Source organism: Haliotis rubra, unplaced genomic scaffold, assembly GCF_003918875.1.
Source record: "Haliotis rubra isolate DU_JTF1 unplaced genomic scaffold, ASM391887v1 Scf15, whole genome shotgun sequence".
In the NCBI taxonomy this organism is placed as follows: Eukaryota; Metazoa; Mollusca; class Gastropoda; order Lepetellida; family Haliotidae; genus Haliotis; species Haliotis rubra.
Genome location: NW_025765447.1, coordinates 3,449,908 through 3,472,500, shown reverse-complemented (window position 1 = coordinate 3,472,500; position 22,593 = coordinate 3,449,908). Strand labels below are relative to the sequence as shown.

Sequence of the window (22,593 nt, the reverse complement as noted above, 5' to 3'; positions counted from 1 at the left end):
TGTGCATTTGAGCACCCTTTTTGCAACATAAGTGGAAGCAAAGTGCCTTTTAACGTATCAATATATTTGACCTGGTCCCTCTTAGGGTAGCATTACACTATTGATGTCATATATAAATTCAATAGTATTTCACGTATAATCTTTATCACGTATAACCGTATGACGCTACCTTTCAAGATAAGAAGGACACAATATATCTAAAAGGCATCTCCGAACACGAGAAAGACAGTAAACAAATATTGAACATAATATAGGGTATGTATTTTAGCCGATGTGGAGCGGTCTCAGCCTAGAGTGTGTGTTTTGGACCCAGTAGAAAGTTCTGATCTGAGCCTTGAGTGTGTGTTTTGGACCCAGTTGAAAGTTCTGATCTGAGCCTTGAGTGTGTGTTTTGGACCCAGTAGAAGGCTCTGATCTGAGCCTTGAGTGTGTGTTTTGGACCCAGTAGAAAGCTCTGATCTGAGCCTTGAGTGTGTGTTTTGAACCCAGTAGAAAGCTCTGAGCTGAGCCTTGAGTATGTGTTTTGAACCCAATAGAAAGTTCTGAGCTGAGCCTTGAGTGTGTGTTTTGGACCCAGTAGAAAGCTCTGATCTGAGCCTTGAGTGTGTGTTTTGGACCCAGTAGAAAACTCTGATCTGAGCCTTGAGTGTGTGTTTTGAACCCAGTAGAAAGTTCTGATCTGAGCCTTGAGTGTGTGTTTTGGACCCAGTAGAAAGCTCTGAGCTGAGCCTTGAGTGTGTGTTTTGAACCCAGTAGAAAGTTCTGACCTGAGCCTTGAGTGTGTGTTTTGGACCCAGTAGAAAGCTCTGATCTGAGCCTTGAGTGTGTGTTTTGGACCCAGTAGAAAGCTCTGATCTGAGCCTTGAGTGTGTGTTTTGAACCCAGTAGAAAGCTCTGAGCTGAGCCTTGAGTGTGTGTTTTGGACCCAGTAGGAAGCTCTGATCTGAGCCTTGAGTGTGTGTTTTGGACCCAATAGAAAGCCCTGATCTGAGCCTTGAGTGTGTGTTTTGGACCCAGTAGAAAGTTCTGAGCTGAGCCTTGAGTATGTGTTTTGAACCCAGTAGAAAGTTCTGAGCTGAGCCTTGAGTGTGTGTTTTGGACCCAGTAGAAAGCTCTGATCTGAGCCTTGAGTGTGTGTTTTGGACCCAGTAGAAAGCCCTGATCTGACCCTTGAGTGTGTGTTTTGGACCCAGTAGAAAGCTCTGATCTGAGCCTTGAGTGTGTGTTTTGGACCCAGTAGAAAGTTCTGATCTGAGCCTTGAGTGTGTGTTTTGAACCCAGTAGAAAGTTCTGAGCTGAGCCTTGAGTGTGTGTTTTGGACCCAGTAGAAAGCTCTGATCTGAGCCTTGAGTGTGTGTTTTGGACCCAGTAGAAAGCCCTGATCTTAGCCTTGAGTGTGTGTTTTGGACCCAGTAGAAAGCTCTGATCTGAGCCTTGAGTGTGTGTTTTGGACCCAGTAGAAAGCTCTGATCTGAGCCTGAAGTGTGCGTTTTAGACCGTGTAGAAGGTTCTGATCCAAGATTCAAGTCACTCTGCAGTGAACTCATGGGATGGTCAGCTAGGGCATCTGCTCATGATGGGAAAGGTCCAATGTGATGCAGGCCTGGAGGCCGTACATATATCCGTGTAACAAACTGTAGGGTGCTTACCACTTTGGTGAAATAAACATGCACAGGTATGAGAACAAACTATATATAATCAGTGCAAATCTGGCATTAAAAGACGTGATCATAGGTTTCTGACGCAACTACTTAATGAGCTGGCCACGCTTCCCTCAGCTCTCGTGAAGACGGCAAAAAAATGAGAAGTCTATCAGTTAAAAAGACGTATGTCTTAACGCCTCATTTCTTTAATGAATATATTCATGAGAAACAACCGTCTTTCTTTGTTTTTACTTGGGGCTACTCAGTTCAATACAGCCGTTACAACAAAGAAGAAGGAATTCGCTGTACGCTTGTCACAAGGCTTAAATAGCCGGTCACGTGAAGTCTTGGTAAATAATTCAAAAATTATTCTTGAGACCATTTTTTGTACATGACGTCATTCGCTAAACTTGAATATTCAATGTCTAAGGTTCCTGTACTCAGGTCCCCCTGCCACAACAACATACAGTATGTATTACTGTTCAATATGATTATCTAGCTGTCGCCGTTTTGCTTGCCACAACCGAATTAGAATTGATATTCAGTAACCCATGCTTGTCGTAAGAGGCGACTAACGGGATCGGGTGATCAGGCTCGCTGACTTGGTTGACACGTCATCGTATCCCAATTCCGTAGATCGATGCTCATGCTGTTGATCACTGGATTGTCTGGTCCAGACTCGATTATTTACAGACTGCCGCCATAAAGCTGGAATATTGCTGAGTGCGACGTAAAACTAAACTCACTCACATTGTTTGCCATATGCGTGTCTGCACATTCATTTTATCATTATGAGTGTCCTACACCATGTTCCAACACACGTAAGATTACACAGAATTATCATGCGTTAAATTATCAAGAAAATAGTACAGAAGATGTGATTAATGTCCTAAGTCTAAGCAAGCCAATATTCAATGTCTTCAGGCTACGAACTTTACACCTAGAAAAGAAATGCAATCAGACCACAGCGGCATCAAGCATGCAAAATCAGTTTATATACAACCATTGCTCAGGGAGACACTATACTCTTTGAAGTACGTTTGAAATAAACATTACGGCAAAAATCAAAAATACACTTTCGGAAAACGTATTCATTGTAAAGACCACAATATCAGATAAAACCTGGCAGTGCTATTTATGTAGAATCCGAATAAAGACTTATGTGTTGGAAGCTTTACATTTGTGTTACCTTCTGTGGTGGTTGGAATATATACTCTTCAGAAAATAGTAGGGGATACTCGAAATATATTGTCCAACACTGCAAGAGGTTATGTCCACAGAGGTTATCACGAAAGACCAGGAATGGCACTGTATGCACTTGTGTGGTGCCACTGCGTACAAATTACTGATGTCTTTTGTTGTTTACAAACTACCCATGTGCTTTGTTGTTTACAAACTACCCATGTGTTTTGCTGTTTACAAACTACCAAGATGTGTTTTGTTGTTTACAAACTACTGATGTGTTTTGTTGTTTACAAACTACCAAGATGTGTTTTGTTGTTTACAAATTACCCCTGTGTTTTGTTGTTTACAAACTACCCATGTGTTTTGTTGTTTACAAACTACCCATGGGTTTTGTTGTTTACAAACTACCGAGATGAGTTTTGTTGTTTACAAACTACCCATGTGTTTTGTTGTTTACAAACTACCGAGATGTGTTTTGTTGTTTACAAACTACTCATGTGTTTTGTTGTTTACAAACTACCGAGATGTGTTTTGTTGTTTACAGACTACCCATGGGTTTTGTTGTTTACAAACTACTGATGTGTTTTGTTGTTTACAAACTACTGATATGTTTTGTCCACGTTACTGCGTGGTGGATATTTGTCATCAGCTGTTATCTTTGCCCTCATAGTTTCTAGATATGATCCTACGAGTTTAAAGAGTTCAATAACTAAATAACTAAACAGCTGTTATCTTTGCCCTCATAGTTTCTAGATATCATCCTACGAGTTTAAAGAGTTCAATAGCTAAATAACTAAACAGCTGTTATCTTTGCCCTCATAGTTTCTAGATATCATCCTACGAGTTTAAAGAGTTCAATAACTAAATAACTAAACAGCTAGTCAATGAGATAGATTACGAAACGAGTCTCCCCTAGTAGACACAGCTCACATTTATTATAAACTGTGTATACAAAATTGTGACGGATTTAGACTGACTGACTGAGTTTGGTTTTACGCCGCTTTTAGCAATATTCCAGCAACTTCACGGCGGGGGACACCAGAAATGGGCTTCACACATTGTACCCATGTGGGGATTCGAACCGGGGTCTTCGGCGCGACGAGCGAACGCTTTAACCACTAGGCTACACCACCGCCACTGTAATTAAATGAAACGCCATGTGGTATAACAGTATTATTTTTCAGTCAAATCTTCATCAAAATACATGAACTCGTGGGTATACTGAATAGAGTCTCCCTGACTGAAGTGATATTAAAATTAAAAATGATGTTTCTCTTTGGTCAACATATTTTCATTCCATTCTGTCTCCATATATTTCTCACCCGTGAGGGCGTTGGGGTAGCCTAGTGGTTAAAGCGTTGGCTCGTCATGCAGAAGACCCGGGTTCGAATCCCCACATGAGTACAATGTGTGAAGCCAATTTCTGGTGTCCCCCGCCGTGATGTTGCTGGAATATTGCTAAAAGCCGCGTAAAACCAAACTCAGTCAGTCAGTCAGTCTTACCCGTGAAGGTCCGAGTTAGAACCGGGATCTTCAGCCAACGCTCTAACCACTAGGCTACAACACCGCCCCGATTCAGTGGCATCTTTTCACGATAGTGTGGATGTGGACATAGGTATCATTAAGGCAACTATAGATACGAGTGATCAGTTAAATAGAGATTATTACATGAGCAAGTGTGTCATATGACTTATACGGAACGAGTGCGAAATTTTGTATTGCCCTCGCGAAAGAGAGGGCAATACAAAATTTGGCACGAGTTTCGTAGAAGTCGTGTGGCACACTTGCAAGTGTAATATTTTCTTTATTATCCCTTTTATTCATGTGCATTTGTGCAGTAACACACGGTAAGCAAGTGTGACTGCCCAGTTCACTGACGTCACGTTCAATTGTTTAATGACGTCACAGACGACGAAACACAGAAACAATGGTTGCTAGACAAAAGTAATATGTGCTCATGTGCACAAATGATATTTATGATTCTGGTTATGTTACACCATATGGATAATAAACCCGTTTATTACTCACCCGTTGAAGATATCACTGTTTAATACTCCTAGGTTTACAATGTTAATACACATTGTGTAATAACATCATGTGGTGCCGTACGTATGACGTAAAACTGGTTTACAGTTATGACGTCACAATGCTAATACCTCTGTCACAATAGTATTAGTGCTCGATATTTTTCTAATGTTGGGTGAGTAATAAATAAAATACTAAACTATGTCCAGTGTAATACCATATTTATGAAACTCGTGAATGGTATTGGTATCTAACGAGCGAAAGCGAGTTAGATACCAAACCATTCACTCGTTTCATAAATATGGTATTACACGGGATATCGTTTAGTATTCTCTATATCTGTAATAGACAACCACACATTTATTAAACCATTTCTACAAATTAAGGATAATGGTGTTAGGAGTTCTTCATAAATTATAAATCGAGGTAAACGGGTTCTTTGGTACTCGGAAGTGATTTTGAACTATCTTCACTATCATGTCTGCCCTATTGTTTCAGTAGTTTATCATTCCGCTGCTATTTTATGGATAGGTTTTGTTGCAATCTTTTGAATGTTGATTAGTTGATTGACTCTAGAAAGATATTTGAACATGCAGAGCACGTGAATGTTTAGGAAGAATTTGTCACAGTACAGTTTATTCTCTTACATCGTAGGACATGCGTTGTCTGTATACAGAGTATTTTGCAAATTTTATAACCACGTTTGACATTTCCAATTAAGTGTATCATGAACGTGATAGACTTAAGTGTGCACACTTAAAGAGTATTTTCTTTAAACCTTCTGAATCTGGCATCACATTCGTGATAGATTGGGTGGGTGAGTGAATATGGTTTAATGCCGCTTTCAACAATGTTCCAGCAAGTTTACGTTGGAGGACACCACAAATGGGCTTCACACATTGTACCTAAGTGGGGAATCGAGCCGGGTATTCTGCTTGACGGACGAGAGCTCTTACCACTAGGCTGCTAACGTTTAACTCACTCACTCACTCCAAGTGACAGTTTGCTGAAACTTGATATATGCGAAACGATGGATAGGCCTACACTATTGTGATTGTAGCACGTGCATATGTATGGAGCAACGAAGGGTCAACATAATCATAAAAAATAAAAGAAATTATTATATGAATATCAATAGCCATATCGGGATTAAAAACGATAGGTGTTGCGATACTTTTTTTCCGTGAGTGTATATACGAAATAAGGTTCAGAGATGTGTTCAACAAAACACTGTCTCACAGGGTGTCATGTACATTTATATGTGAATATAACATATATAACTGTGATATAACCGCTATGATATAACTGAAAAATACTATGGTAAACTACACTCCCTCGTGAATGCAGTACACTCCCTCATCATTGATGTCACAAACACTGGAGGTATAAACATTCTCTTATGTTCTACGCCAGTAACACGGTCATTTGTGAATCAGTCATGAGGTCAATTACGAGGAAGTAAATTACCCAAGGCAGAATGATAATGTCGATATTTTAGCCAGACAAATCAGACTACATTGCCGCGCCTCAGTGAAGAAACGATTGGTGAAACAGTGAGCCTATATATGAATGCTTAATGCAAAGGAAATACTTGAAGTATGTTCTTTGCTGGAGGTCTACAAACTTTAGGCTGAGTTACAGGAATAGGCCATAAACAAAGACCATGGACTCGGTAAACTATTTGCTGTATGTAGGATTTGCTATAAGAGACATATTGGCAACATTCGCTGACAAAATGCGTGAAATTTAAGGAAACTTGTGTTAATTACATCGGATTTATAATATGGAGCTGAAATGGTTCTACACTGTGATTGTTATACACGGATTATCATCAACAGCACAAGAGTTGGCAGTGCCACCTACATCCTCAGTTCGTAACAACACAGAGGTGTCGACGACTGCAGACGCATCATCAATATTGCGTAGCATCACTGCCGGAACTGCCGCATCTGTTGCAAGGTGTAACGTGACCGACATGGATGTCAGAGACAGCATCGACAACAACGAAACTATGAACGACAGCTGTAACAACACTGCGAACGAAGGCGAAAAGCAGACCAACCCATTCGGTCTGATCCATTCTGGCAGTGTGACAGAGGCTACATACAAATCATTCATCACTGTGACTGACTACATCCAGTTTCCATGCTCGGTAATAGCCCTCGCACTTCTACTACCAATGTAAGCTTAGAACAGAAAATCCCGATGAAGCTGACTAGTCACGCGAACATTGCCGTGTCGCTGTGTAATTGTGATTCGAGCTGAGACATGTTTCCGTCGAAAAACATAAACGTAATGTTTCCACCAGTGATGTTAGCCAAGGGAAGCAACTGCAAACCAAGAAATGGGGTGCTATAGAGTAGTCTACTGACGACACTGACGAGGCGATGACAACTGACATATACTGAGCCACAAAAGAAACTTCACATTCTTTCTTCAGGGCACTATAAAAGAACAAGAGATGGTAAGATGGTTGAACTGTTATTATTTCATTGCTGAGATCTGTGTGATGTACTCGATACACTGACAGTGCCATAATCAGTTCCATTAGGCTACACCGCCGTTCCAAAACATGGGTATACAGAATGTCAAGTCACAATATGGACGTCGAGAATGGAGATTGGCAGCCCGCAACCGATTTCGAATGGTCTGTGAGGACAGTCGACCTCTAAACATCTCAGCCCTGGTTCGTGTAGCCGGCAGAAATCTGTCACGTAGGTGACGTAGGACGATTTGACGGTCTTCTGCTCGTGACGTCACACGTGGACGACCCGACCTTGGGCGATCAGAAGTGGTGCCAGTTTGTTATAGACGACCTCGCAAGTCATACACAGTACGACGGCTGCATCCCATTGCTCTTGCGACGTCAATAACTGATCTTCCCGCTTACAACATGCCAACGGCACGTTCACGTTGCACATTTGACAATCGTGGCATTTCAAGTACCGTTAGAACTGTGGTTTAAAAGTGTTTTTTCAAATCTTGAGGCCAATGCAAACACGTGCATATGAAGAAAACTTCGATGCGAAGATCACGTGATCGACTGCACGTGCAAAACCTGATTTGGCACTAACGTCATTTGCACGAGGAATGGATGGGTTTGAGTGGGTTTTGCTAACGTGTTTCTAGAGTCGAAAGATAGGGATCCCATTTCGGATACATCGATGTATCATCAGAGAAAAATTATTCATTATTTTTCAAATTACATTTTTTTTGACTCAGTATACATCGTGTCGTCGGTTACCAAGTGTACGTTTCATTACGACGAGACAGACTAGAATGGCGTAGTGACCTTCAGGACTGAACCAAAACAAAACTGACAGAAGCAGTTCAAATCCGCCGATACAACCCCTCAATCAACAGAGACCAAGGATACCTCATCCCATCCCATAAAAACAACAGAGCAGAGCACTTCAGCCGCCATTGCTAATTAATCCTATCTGCTGTGTATATCTTGTTCAGTCTCTCCAAAAGTTTGCTGGATACAATGTGTGAAGCCCATTTCTGGTGCCCCCCGCCGTGATATAGCTGGAATATTGTTAAAAGCGGCGTAAAACTGAACTCACTCACTCATTCAACAGTTGGATTCCCCCTATTGTTACTGAGTTATTACCAAGATCTATCCTTGTTGTTAATCCCTTTGATACATATTTTACCCTCATGTTATCTTACTTAATCCCTGTTACATGTTATAAGTCGGCTGTATTACTGTACTCTTGCTTCACAACGGTATAAGAAGCTATACCGACACGTCGCATCATAATATAATAAAGAAGTTGTCCATGAAGTATATGGTACTTTTCTTATTATTCACTAACTTCTAAAATGCCAATCAAACAGATAAAACACAATCAGAATATATATAACACGAATCCAGTTTTTTTTCGAATTCCTTTTATGAAAACTTCTGATTCTTGTCATGAAATCAAAATGTCTTGAACAATCATTCTAGCACGACATTGTGTGATACTCGATTCTGATTGGCTGAGAGCTCATCAAAACCGAACTTACTTTATCGCCTGATAAAGTACTGTAGGCGCATTTGATCTTTTAGTGAAGCATCTTAGAATTGTTTTTACTTTATATAAGCCCTGTACTACATACTAAATACGTTGCAAATTGCAAAGCAAGAATGCGAATATTACAATGTAGGAACAGTTAAAAAAGCAAAATCCGCTTGTTTGACTGACATGGGTTAGAATCTGTAGATACCACGTCACTATTCCGCCTTCCTATGTAAAATAATGCAGAAGGATTACACAATATTCATTTCATGTCTCTTATTTTCTCGTACGATCTCGCCACTTGGAGGACTGTCGTTTCATCAAAATGGCGTCCAACGATCTGCATGCCAACTGGAAGTCTTTCACTGAAGCCGGCGTTGATGGAGAGAGCTGGATGCCCGGTGCTATTGAAAGGAGCCACGTTGTCCTCCATGTACTGCCCAGCCTTCAGCATTTCTGGAACAAGGTGAAGTGATGTGTAGGGCCTCGCTTCATTTACTATATATACTACGTTTTTAAAGTAATATTTAAAGAAGGTATGAGATGCTAACACTGTACATTACATATTACTCCATTTTAACTTTGACAGATGTCAAACAGTTAACCGAAGCCGCACATCGCCCTTGAGACAAAATACAGAAATAACGTATCACTTCTGTTTCACATGCGGCACTATTCCATCGATAAGGCAGCGACCTGTAAATGTTCGAGTTTTGGAGCAGACAAACCAGAGATTGATATAATGAGCAATGTTCAAAGCTATCAGGGTACCGAGTTCGATCCCCACATGGGAACATGGACACCCCACTGGATGTCTATACCTCCATGATGTTGCTTACAGCTTAAAGGACTGTATACCCCAGTCCACTCACTCACTCAGTGTACAAATGAAATGATCTATTATTCGATAAATTGTTCATACATTATTGATCACATGCTGCTTCTCCTGTTAATTAATCGGTCATGCAAGTTGCATCTTGAGAGCAACTCACCTGAGAGTCTGGCGTTGGCAGGCGGCAACTTGGACGCTTTGTAAGGCATGGTTGGCACTACAAGAACGTCATATTGTTCCAGTACTTGGTCATATGCCTTGGTAAGAACCATGGTCATGTTCTGCCCCATGGCATAGAACTTGTTCTGGTAGTGTCTATCCAGGTACTCTGCAGTGAGACATAACGTCTTCACGTCCCCTGCTAGGTCCTGGGGTCCGGTATGGAGACCCCGGCAGGTCGCCTCTCGTAGAGAATAGGGGGTAGAAGCCCTTCCAGAACATGCCCGTACCTGGATCATATAGTTACCTGGGTCATATGGTTACCTGGATCAGAAGGTTACCTGGATTATATGGCTATCTGGATCAGATGGTTACCCGGATCATAAGGTTACCTGGATCATAAATTATAGTTACCTGGATCAGTTGATTACCTTGATAATATGGTAACCTCGATCATATGGTTACCTGGACCATATGATTACCTGGGTCACATGGTTACCTGGATCATATGGCTACCCGGATCATAGGGCTACATGAGTCATATGGCTACCTGGATCATGTGGTTACCTGGATCAGATGGTTACAGGGGTAGAGAAAACCCCTAGAAACAAGCTGATATGGTTGCTATAGCTGAAATTTGTAAAAATTCAGTCTTTGGACAAAATCCATTATCATTATCAACTATTTGATCACGGCGGAGCGTAGGAACCAATGTCCTCACCATTGAGGGTTGGGCCATATACGTTAACGTCAAATATGACGTTGGATACATTAAATGCACCTTTTCATATACACACACGTTGTAAAGCTGAAGGGTTACTTCACTTGAAGGGTTAGTTAAATACCTGGAGTTATCGAACTCTCGACACGACCGAAACGGAGGAATAAAGGCGGAATACGCAGGGACCAAACTTCTACTTCGAGAAAACCTTAGTTCGACACAACGGCATATATAGAGGATATTATATGAGTGCCGATTTCATACTATGTTTACGATATGAGAGCCTAAATGGTGGCATTTCCCGAGGGAGAGCGAGGGATATACCGATATTTAGGCACGAGTGTCGTAAACATAGTATAATATGGGCACATATATAATATTATGGTTATTACCGAGGTCGTCAAATTGAGGAAAAAAAACCAAATCTACTTTCAAACATAGGCTGTCTACCCGCCGTCGCCGCATGTAGAACGCAACGTCACAGAAGAAACGTGACGTCATAGCATTGTTCATGACGTCACGTCACCATGACAGAGTGATATTTTGCCCTAGGGCATCGTATGAAAAATATGAACCCTGATATGTTCGCCCTCGTAGGTAATAATTATGAAACTGTGTGGTTTTCATGCGATCACTGTCCTGCTCTTACCGTTTCCCTGGATCATACACTTGTACCCTCCGGTAATCATCGCTGGAGTCCAGATGGTCATACCTACAGCAGCAAGATATACGTTATTTACGGTATGCGCAACCTTAATGGTTTTGGTCATCAATCAATCAATCCTTAATTGCTTCCACGGGCGTTCAACCCATTACAGTTACATGAGTGAAACATGTGTAGAACTAGTGCACGTGCATAGATGAGTGAGTGAGTGTAGTTTTATACCACTTTTAGCAATATTCCAGCAATACCACGGCGGAGGACACCAGAAATGGGCTTCACACATTGCACCCATGTGGGGATTTGAACAAAAATCACTTTCTATCTGAGGTATCATTAACTGAGTAACATTTCTTAGTTGAAAAGCCGTAAAATTGTACTAAGCCGTTAGTCTAACTTGCATTTCAAAGGGCAAAGTATATAGTTAAATATAATTCAGTTTCAAAAGTAGTTTTGAACTGTCTATAACCTCGGAGTTTGGGGCCTTTGTTACTGAAGTGGTGCTATTCTGATACAAATGAATTTCTCAAGCCTTAAGTAAGGATATACAGGTGATCAGTTAAATGCGGTATAGTATAAGTTCAAGTCAGCTAATTTTACATGTATTACGTTACACCAACTACAATGCTTTTGAAACTGAATTTTGCATCAATGATCCCAGATTTAGTGTATCAAAAGCCTCGTTCATACAATTCCTATCTAGAAATTAATCTGACGAAGGGGCAAGGAAAAGCCCAGATACGTGTATACACTAAAAAGACGTTGACATCCATATTTAGTCTTATAATTCCTATCCAACCTTACACATAACCACCACGTTGGCCATACCGGATATGACAGTATTGCTCAATACTCGGCCATGTCTGCCATACCTTAATGAAATGCGACATGCAGTAGACACATGTTATAGAGTATAACGCATGCGTATGTTTATTGTTTATGAAGCTGTGACCTTTCTGTGAGTGAGTGAGTGAGAGAGCTTAGTTTTACGCCTCCCACAGCAATATTTCATTTATATGGCGGCGGTTTGTTAATAATCGAGTCTGGACCAGACAACCCAGTGATTAGCTTTAACTCTCAGATACCACAGGTGTGCGTGCGTGCATGCATGCGTAGGTGCGTGCGTGTGTGTGTGCGTGTGCGTGCGCGTGCGTGCGTGTGTGTATTATTGCATATTTTACATCCTATCTGAAACTGAAAACACCTACGGAAGAACATGAATGATCCCCGAATCAAGTGGAAAGTGCGGATGTACGTGTCTTCCACGACACGAAGGAACAGTATGTCTCAAATGTACTTACGCTAGGAACCGAACGCGGTTTAAAATCTACGTATAACTTAGCTGCCAGATTTGACCACGTTTACTGAGGTGTTGACATAACCAAACACACACTCAACACTCCTGTACTTGCATATATTTCATAACTGTGCAAGTCTGACCGATGTTTTCTCATGTTTTCTGACATTTGAACAGATTAAACTGGTAATGTTTTGTGTAAGGCCAGACTATGTTCGTAGGTACATGTGATAGCAATTAAGGGCTTAGTAACGTCTGGGGTGTTTTTTTATAAAAAGACATAACGTTACTATTGAGGTCTATGGGAATATATTTGGGTTTGGGTTTTTTTATACTGTCGATTGGGAAAACATGGCTTCTCCCTTCTCTAACTACCATGATACGTTATAACCCAGATTTGTTCGTGAAAGTTTCACCATCCAGATGTATGGGCAGTGATACTTCCTCCACCTCCGCCCCTGCTTCCTTCAGTCTATCCACTTCTCTCCTCACTATCTCCACCACGTCTGGCTCCGTACACACATCAAAGCCTTCCTTCAACACACCGATCTTCTTGCCGGAAATGCCAGCATCAATCTGAAAAACACAAATGGATAACAAGGATAATTATAAAAGAATATAGTTGAAATATTGCCTATGTGACTATATATTTTAACTAACTCAGTCACTCACTAACACTGAACATGTTATTGTACCATCCAGATGTATGGTCTTCTCACCTGAGATGCCTGCATCAATCTGGATATTGTAAATTCATACGACTGCTTATTATCAAGGTATGAAGGGTGGAAATGGTCTTGGGGCATCGACAGGTCACTATAAATTCTTCGCGCCAGTCATTGTAATTATATATATATATAATTACCAATATGTGTTTGTTTCACGTTTCCCGGAACTGAGTGTGTGAGTGAATATAGTTTCAACTCAGTCAGTCAGCCAAAACAGACAGGTAGTTGTTTGATCAATGGTCAAAGTTAACTTGTTCAACATGTCAGCTAACCGAAGGCGTTCGAAATATGGGTGAGTGTACGCTGAGTTACGCCGCAGACAGCAGTAACGCAGGTTACCAGTCAAAAAAATCAACTGTACGTATTTTGAGCAGCGAATCAGTACGGTCACCATTTCAGTCAGCTCAGGAACAGTGTTCCTTATGGTTTTTGAAATTTGTCTGCCTCTTACCAGTTTTGAATACTCTGGAACAGCTGTGTTTGTTCTTTGTCGAGGGTCTCTGCCTTCATCATATCCGGCAATAACCTGAAAAATGAACATCGTCCTTTGTAAACCCGTATGTGGCGTTTACATACGCAGGTAAAAAGGAATCCATCTCAAGTCTAGGAGAACTGGCAAGTGTAGATTTCCTGAAATAAATATGATACACTTCTGGTCTCTGTCCGGATTTATATATTTATTATAAATTTATATATTCTACATATTTTCATTACTGACCGCCGTCCTGATCTTCCTACCTCCAGCAACAGAGCACAGTCTGCAGCAGTTTTCGTCATGGGTCCAAGGTGATCCAAGGTTGTCTCCATTGACATAGCTCCGGTATAGGGCACAAGACCAAATGTTGGCTTCAGTCCTACAATGCCACACCAGCTGGCTGGGATCCGGATGGACCCTCCTTGGTCGCCGCCGAGCGCCATGTCGACCTCACCTGATGCAACCTGCAAAATATTAAGTCACTAATGACTAGCGACATATCGACGGCGACCCAGCCGGGTGGTACCGTTGGTGTGGTCACAGAAGACGCTCCTTCAACACGTACCAGAGCCCCGCTGCCAGAGCTGGACCCCCCTGTGGTCCTTGTCTCGTCAAGTGGGTTCCTCACAGGTCCTGTGTCACAGGTGAAACTTGATCCACTCATACACAGGTGTTCACAGTTGGCCTTTCCGACAATGGTTCCACCTATATACATAAAATAGAGACTTCTCAGTCAGTCATGTGCACATAATGAGTGAATGAGTTTAGTTTTACGCCGCTTTTAGCAATAATCCAGCATTATCGCGGCGGGTGACACCGGACATGCGCTTTACACAATGTGCCCGGTGGGCGGTGCCATACAGGGTAGTGCGTAGCCTACAGGTTAAAGCGTTCGCTCGTCACGCTGAAGGCCCGGGTTGCGTTCCTCATATGTGTGAAACCCATTTCTGGTGTACCATGCCGTGACATTGCTGGAATATTGTTAAAAGCGGAATAGGATCATACTTAGTCACTCACTCTTGCTCCAAAGTCTCACCAAAGTCAGAATCTTAGGCATGCATTCTGTTATATATTTGCATCAGTCTCGAAGTTCGGTCATATAGTTACATTTTTGTCACAGAATTCTGTCCAATCCCTGCACTTTTGTCTTAACAAGCAATTTTTGAACGACTTATTGGCCTCAGAATCGTAATATGTAATTACATTTTGTTGTCTCTGAATCCTGTTTGGTATTTCACTTTAGTGTCAGAATCCTAATGTCTGGCCTCAGAATTCTGGTCTATAGTTGGTCACTGTTGTCAGAAATCATAGAAATGTTTTTAGTTTTTTGGTCTCATGATCATGTCACACTTGCACTTGGTCAGTACGCATTTTCTTTGTATAAATCCACTTTCTAATTACCGGCATCTAGAATTCTGGTGACTACAGTAGCGTCGAACTCTGGAGTGTACCCTTCCAAGATTTTACTTCCGGTCATCATCGGAACCCCGGCCACGGCTATGTTGTCCTTGATGGCGAATGTTTTACCTGCCAATTTCCCCGTGTCGGCGCCTTTGATGTCACAACGCCAGTACCTGTAACATTGTCACTGTAGGTGATAGTCTCCAGTTCTACCGTATGTCAGGAATGTTGACAAGCACAAGTAATCTAGTATTTACCCAAAATTTATTAGCCCAGAAAGGAAAGGATTATGTTCCCGACTGTTGAACAAGAAGAATTTGACTGTCACAAAACGTATTTTTGTAAATTATATTGAAACAAACAGTAAAACGATATCTGTGAATATAAAGTAGATGAATGTAGCTGAAATATATCAAATTCCAGCTCCTTTCCCACTCAATTACAACTCCGCCCCAAGAATATAAAACTGTTGGACCCAGGACCAAAAGGTGCCCCAGACCTCACTACTGTTGGACACTACTAAGTTGTGAAATATTACCAGGCGTTGTAGGGATTGTTCTGGTCCGGTCTGCGCCCCGGAGTTCGAGGATACTTGACCGGAAGTGACGGTTGCTTCAGCTGTGAAACTCGCTGGTACGCAGCTGCAACTTCCTGGAATTCCTCTGTAACAATGCTACATAAGTCAGCGACAGCAATGACACATTTCGTCACAGTTTAGCATAAATAAATATACATTCCAAACACATTAACCATCTGTGTCTGTTTTGTTGAGTGCCACTATACTTTATTATAGGATAGGGTACATTACACGTTCTAAGACCTTAGTTACAGAAGAATAGTTTTGGTAAAGCGCCATCTTATCTGCAAAATAATAGATTGATCGTCCTAGCTAATCGGCTTTGTGAATGTTGCCGTTAGAAAAAAGTGAGTGAGTGAAAGTTGCTTAAACCCACTTCTCCTAATGATCGTAGCTTTATAAGACCTATTCGTAATTTCTCAACTTGATCTTACCTTTTCAACGACATGAATGACACATACCTGTAATTTCCCACACTGATCTTACCTGCATCACAACACTAATGCCATCTTCTTGTAATTTCCTACTTTCATCTTACGTGCATCACGGCACTGATGACACACCTACCTGTAATTTAACTCTTTACCTGCAAAGCGACACTAATGACACCTTCCTGTAGTTTCTCTCCTTCATCTTACCATTCCCAGGACAGTGATGACACCAAGTTGCAGGTTTCTACGTTTATCGCACCATTAACCAGCTACTGAATATACTTATCTGTAATTACCCACGTCTATCGCACCTTTATTCAGCTGCTGCATACATCTATCTGTAATTACCCACGTCTATCGCACCTTTATTCAGCTACTGAATATACTTATCTGTAATTACCCACGTCTATCGCACCTTTATTCAGCTGCTGAATACATCTATCTGTAATTACCCACGTCTATCGCACCTTTTATCCAGCTGCTGAATACAACTACCTGTATTTATCTGTAATTACCCACGTCTATTGCACGTTTATCCAGGTGGTGAATACACCTATCTGTAATTGCCCATGTCTATTGCACCTTTACCCAGCTGGTGCATATACCTATCTGTAATTACCCACGTCTATTGCACCTTTATCCAGTTAGTGAATATACTTGTCTGCAATTACCAATGTCTATCGTACCTTTATCCAGCGGCTGAATAAACCTACCTGTAAGTAAACAAGTCAGTGGTACTTTTATCCAGTTGCTGAATACACTTAGCTGTATGTAAAGACATCTATCGTACCTTTAGCCAGCTGCTGAATATACTTACCTGTAATTACCTACGTCTATCATACGTTTATCCAGCTGCCAATACACCTATCTATTTTAATTACCCACGTCTATTGCACATTTATCCAGCTGCTGAATACAAGTACCTTTGATTACGCACGTCTATCGTACCTTTATCCAGCTGCTAAATACACTTATCTGATTTAATTACCCACGTCTATTGCACCTCTATTCCGCGGCTGAATCAAGTATATGTAATTACCCACGTCTATTGCACCTTTATCCAGAGGCTGAATACACAGTAAACACGTATATTGCACCTTTACCCAGCGGCTGAATACACCCATCTGTAATTACCCATGTCTGTTGCACCTTTATCCAGCTGCCGAATGTACCTGTAATCACCCATACTTATCGTACCTTCACCCTGCCATTGATTGCACCCACCTTTCACAGCCTGAAGGTCGTCATCGGTGCATTGTAGCCTCATCTCCTTGGACAGCCTGGTCAGCTCGGCCAGGGACGGACACGCCACAGCTGGGGACTGGTACGGACCCTTTGCTATAAAAAGGACTATATTTTAGCATCAATGTGTCTACTGATGAATATTGTGTGTTCGTTTCTTTGTTTTCACCTTTGAACCCAGACGATCCACTAATCATATAAATTTAATCCCCGATCCAAACAATCCACTGTTCACACAATCCTAGATTCATACAATCCACTTTTCATACAATTCCCAATCCAAACCACCCCTTTGTGAATACAACCCCCAATCCAAACAATCCATCGTTCATACAAACCCCAATCCAAGCAATCTACTGTTCATACAATCCCCGATTCATACAATCTACTGTTTATACAACCCCCGATACAAACAATCCACTGTTTATACAACCCCGATCCACGATCCATCAAAACAATCCATTGTTCATACAAACCCCGATCCACAAAATCCATCGTTCATACAAACCCCCATCCACTAAATCCATCGTTCCCGATCCACAAATCCCGTTCGATCCACTAAATCCATTGTTCATACAAACCCCGATCCACAAAATCCATCGTTCATACAAACCCCGATCCACTAAATCCATTGTTCATACAAACCCCGATCCACTAAATCCATCGTTCATACAAACCCCGATCCACTAAATCCATCGTTCATACAACCATCGTTCATACAAACCCCGATCCACTAAATCCATCGTTCATACAAACCCCGATCCACTAAATCCATCGTTCATACAAACCCCGATCCTCTAAATCCATCGTTCATACAAACCCCGATCCACTAAATCCATCGTTCATACAAACCCCGATCCACTAAATCCATCATTCATACAAACCCTGATCCACTAAATCCATCGTTCATACAAACCCCGATCCTCTAAATCCATTGTTCATACAAACCCCGATCCACTAAATCCATCGTTCATACAAACCCTGATCCACTAAATCCATCGTTCATACAAACCCGGATCCACTAAACCCATCGTTCTTACAAACCCCCGATCCACAAATTCCATCGTTCATACAAACCCTGATCCACAAAATCCATAGTTCATACAAACCCTGATCCACAAAATCCACTGTTCATACAAACCCCGATCCACTAAATCCATCGTTCATACAAACCCGGATCCACTAAATCCATCGTTCATACATACCCCCGATCAACAAAATCCATCGTTCATACAAACCCTGATCCACAAAATCCATTGTTCATACAAACCCCCGATCCACAAAATCATTTGTTCATACAAACCCTGATCCACAAAATCCATCGTTCATACAAACCCCGATCCACTAAATCCATCGTTCATACAAACCCCGATCCTCTAAATCCATCGTTCATACAAACCCCGATCCTCTAAATCCATCGTTCATACAAACCCCGATCCACAAAATCCATCGTTCATACAAACCAAGATCCTCAAAATCCATCCTTCATACAAACCCCGATCCTCTAAATCCATCGTTCATACAAACCCCGATCCACTAAATCCATCGTTCATACAAACCCCGATCCACTAAATCCATTGTTCAAACATCCATCGTTCATACAAACCCCGATCAACTAAATCCATCGTTCATACAATCGCCGATCCACTAAATCCATCGTTCATACAAACCCCGATCCACTAAATCCATCGTTCATACATCCATCGTTCATACAAACCCCGATCCACTAAATCCATCGTTCATACAAACCCCGATCCTCTAAATCCATCGTTCATACATCCATCGTTCATACAAACCCCGATCCACAAAATCCATCGTTCATACATCCATCGTTCATACAAACCCCGATCCACTAAATCCATCGTTCATACAAACCCCGATCCACTAAATCCATCGTTCATACAAACCCCGATCCCCAAAATCCATCGTTCATACATCCATCGTTCATACAAACCCCGATCCACTAAATCCATCGTTCATACAATCGCCAATCCACTAAATCCATCGTTCATACAAACCCCGCTCCACTTAATCCATCGTTCATACATCCATCGTTCATACAAACCCGATCCACAAAATCCATCGTTCATACAAACCCCGATCCACAAAATCCATCGTTCATACAAACCCCGATCCACTAAATCCATTGTTCATAGAAACCGGGATTCTCTAAATCCATCGTTCATACAAACCCTGATCCACTAAATCCATCGTTCATACAAACCCGGATCCTCTAAATCAATCGTTCATACAAACCCCGATCCACTAAATCCATCGTTCATACAAACCCCGATCCACTAAATCCATCGTTCATACAAACCCCGATCCACTAACTCCATCGTTCATACAAACCCCGATCCTCTAAATTCATCGTTCATTCAAACCCCGATCCACTAAATCCATCGTTCATACAAACCCCGATCCTCTAAATCCATCGTTCATACAAACCCGGATCCACTTAACCCATCGTTCATACAAACCCCCGATCCACAATCCATCGTTCATACAAACCCTGATCCACAAAATCCATAGTTCATACAAACTCCCGATCCACAAAATACATTGTTCATACAAACCCGGATCCACTAAATCCATCGTTCATACAAACCCCGATCCAAACAATCCATCGTTCATACAAACCACCGATCCACCAAATCCATCGTTCATACAAACCATCATCCAAAAAATCCATCGTTCATACGAACCCCCGATTGACAAAATCCATTGTTCATACAAACCCTGATCCACAAAACCCCAGTTCATACAAACCCCGATCCTCTAAATCCATCGTTCATACAAACCCCGATCCACTAAATCCATCGTTCATACAAACCCCGATCCACTAAATCCATCGTTCATACAAACCCCGATCCACTGAATCCATCGTTCATACATCCATCGTTCATACAAACCCTGATCCACTAAATCCATCGTTCATACAAAGCCCCGATCCACAAAATCCATCGTTCATACAAACCCCGATCCACTAAATCCATCGTTCATACAAACCCCGATCCACTAAATCCATCGTTCATACAAACCCCGATCCACTAAATCCCATACAATCCATCCACTAAATCCATCGTTCATACAAACCCGATCCACTAAATCCATCGTTCATACAAACCCCCGATCCACTAAATCCATCGTTCATACAAACCCCGATCCACTAAATCCATCGTTCATACAAACCCCGATCCACTAAATCCATCGTTCATACAAACCCTGATCCACTAAATCCATCGTTCATACAAACCCTGATCAACTAAATCCATCGTTCATACAAACCCGATCCACAAAATCCATCGTTCATACAAACCCTGATCCACAAAATCCATCGTTCATACAAACCTCGATCCACTAAATCCATCGTTCATACAAACCCCGATCCACTAAATCCATCGTTCATACAAACCCCGATCCTCTAAATCCATCGTTCATACAAACCCCGATCCACTAAATCCATCGTTCATACAAACCCCGATCCACTAAATCCATCGTTCATACAAACCCCGATCCACTAAATCCATCGTTCATACAAACCCGATCCACTAAATCCATCGTTCATACAAACCCCGATCCACTAAATCCATCGTTCATACAAACCCTGATCCACTAAATCCATCGTTCATACAATCCCCGATCCACTAAATCCATCGTTCATACAAACCCCGATCCACTAAATCCATCGTTCATACAAACCCCGATCCACTAAATCCATCGTTCATACAAACCCCGATCCACTAAATCCATCGTTCATACAAACCCCGATCCACTAAATCCATCCTTCATACAAACCCCGATCCACTAAATCCATCGTTCATACATCCATCGATCCACAAATCCATCGATACAATACCCCATCCACTAAATCCATCGTTCATACAAACCCCGATCCACTAAATCCATCGTTCATACAAACCCCGATCCACTAAATCCATCGTTCATACAAACCCCGATCCACTAAATCCATCGTTCATACAAACCCCGATCCACTAAATCCATCGTTCATACAAACCCGATCCACTAAATCCATCGTTCATACAAACCCCGATCCACTAAATCCATCGTTCATACAAACCCGATCCACTAAATCCATCGTTCATACAAACCCCTAAATCCATCGTTCATAAATCCATCGTTCATACAATCCATCGTTCATACAAACCCGATCCACTAAATCCATCGTTCATACAAACCCCGATCCACTAAATCCATCGTTCATACAAACCCCGATCCACTAAATCCATCGTTCATACAAACCCCGATCCACTAAATCCATCGTTCATACAAACCCCGATCCACTAAATCCATCGTTCATACAAACCCCGATCCACTAAATCCATCGTTCATACAAACCCGATCCACAAAATCCATCGTTCATACACAAACCCCGATCCACTAAATCCATCGTTCATACAAACCCCGATCCACTAAATCCATCGTTCATCATACAAACCCCGATCCACTAAATCCATCGTTCATACAAACCCCACTATCCACTAAATCCATCGTTCATACAAACCCTCCCCGATCCACAAAATCCATCGTTCATACAAACCCCGATCCACTAAATCCATCGTTCATACAAACCCCGATCCACTAAATCCATCGTTCATACAAACCCCGATCCACTAAATCCATCGTTCATACAAACCCGATCCACAAAATCCATCGTTCATACAAACCCCGATCCACTAAATCCATCGTTCATACAAACCCCGATCCACTAAATCCATCGTTCATACAAACCCCGATCCACTAAATCCATCGTTCATACAATCCCGATCCACAAAATCCATCGTTCATACAAACCCCGATCCACTAAATCCATCGTTCATACAAACGCCGATCCACAAAATCCATCGTTCATACATCCATCGTTCATACATCCACCGTTCATACAATCCACTGTTCATACAATTCCCAATCCAAAAAATCCACCGTTCATACAATCCACTGTTTATACAACCACCTATTCATTCAGGCCGAGCACAGTGCACAACGCTATGTAAATGCAACACATACAACCGTTTCAGTTTTAGTTGTTACCCGACAGCATTCATAGAATCAACATTTACATGCCTGCGCTTCATAATTGCCATGATATTTGTGAAATGCACTTGTCCGAACTGAAATATGTAAAATGCCGATAACATATACAGTGTTTGGTATTCAATCACACCTACCTTCCGCCATAGTGAAGGCAACA

The 22,593-nt window shown here is 41.7% G+C and overlaps 1 pseudogene; it reads right to left on the bottom strand.

Moving 5' to 3' along the window:
* Positions 1 to 9,118: 9,118 nt before the first annotated feature.
* On the bottom strand, positions 9,119 to 22,593 carry LOC124270206 (annotated as a pseudogene).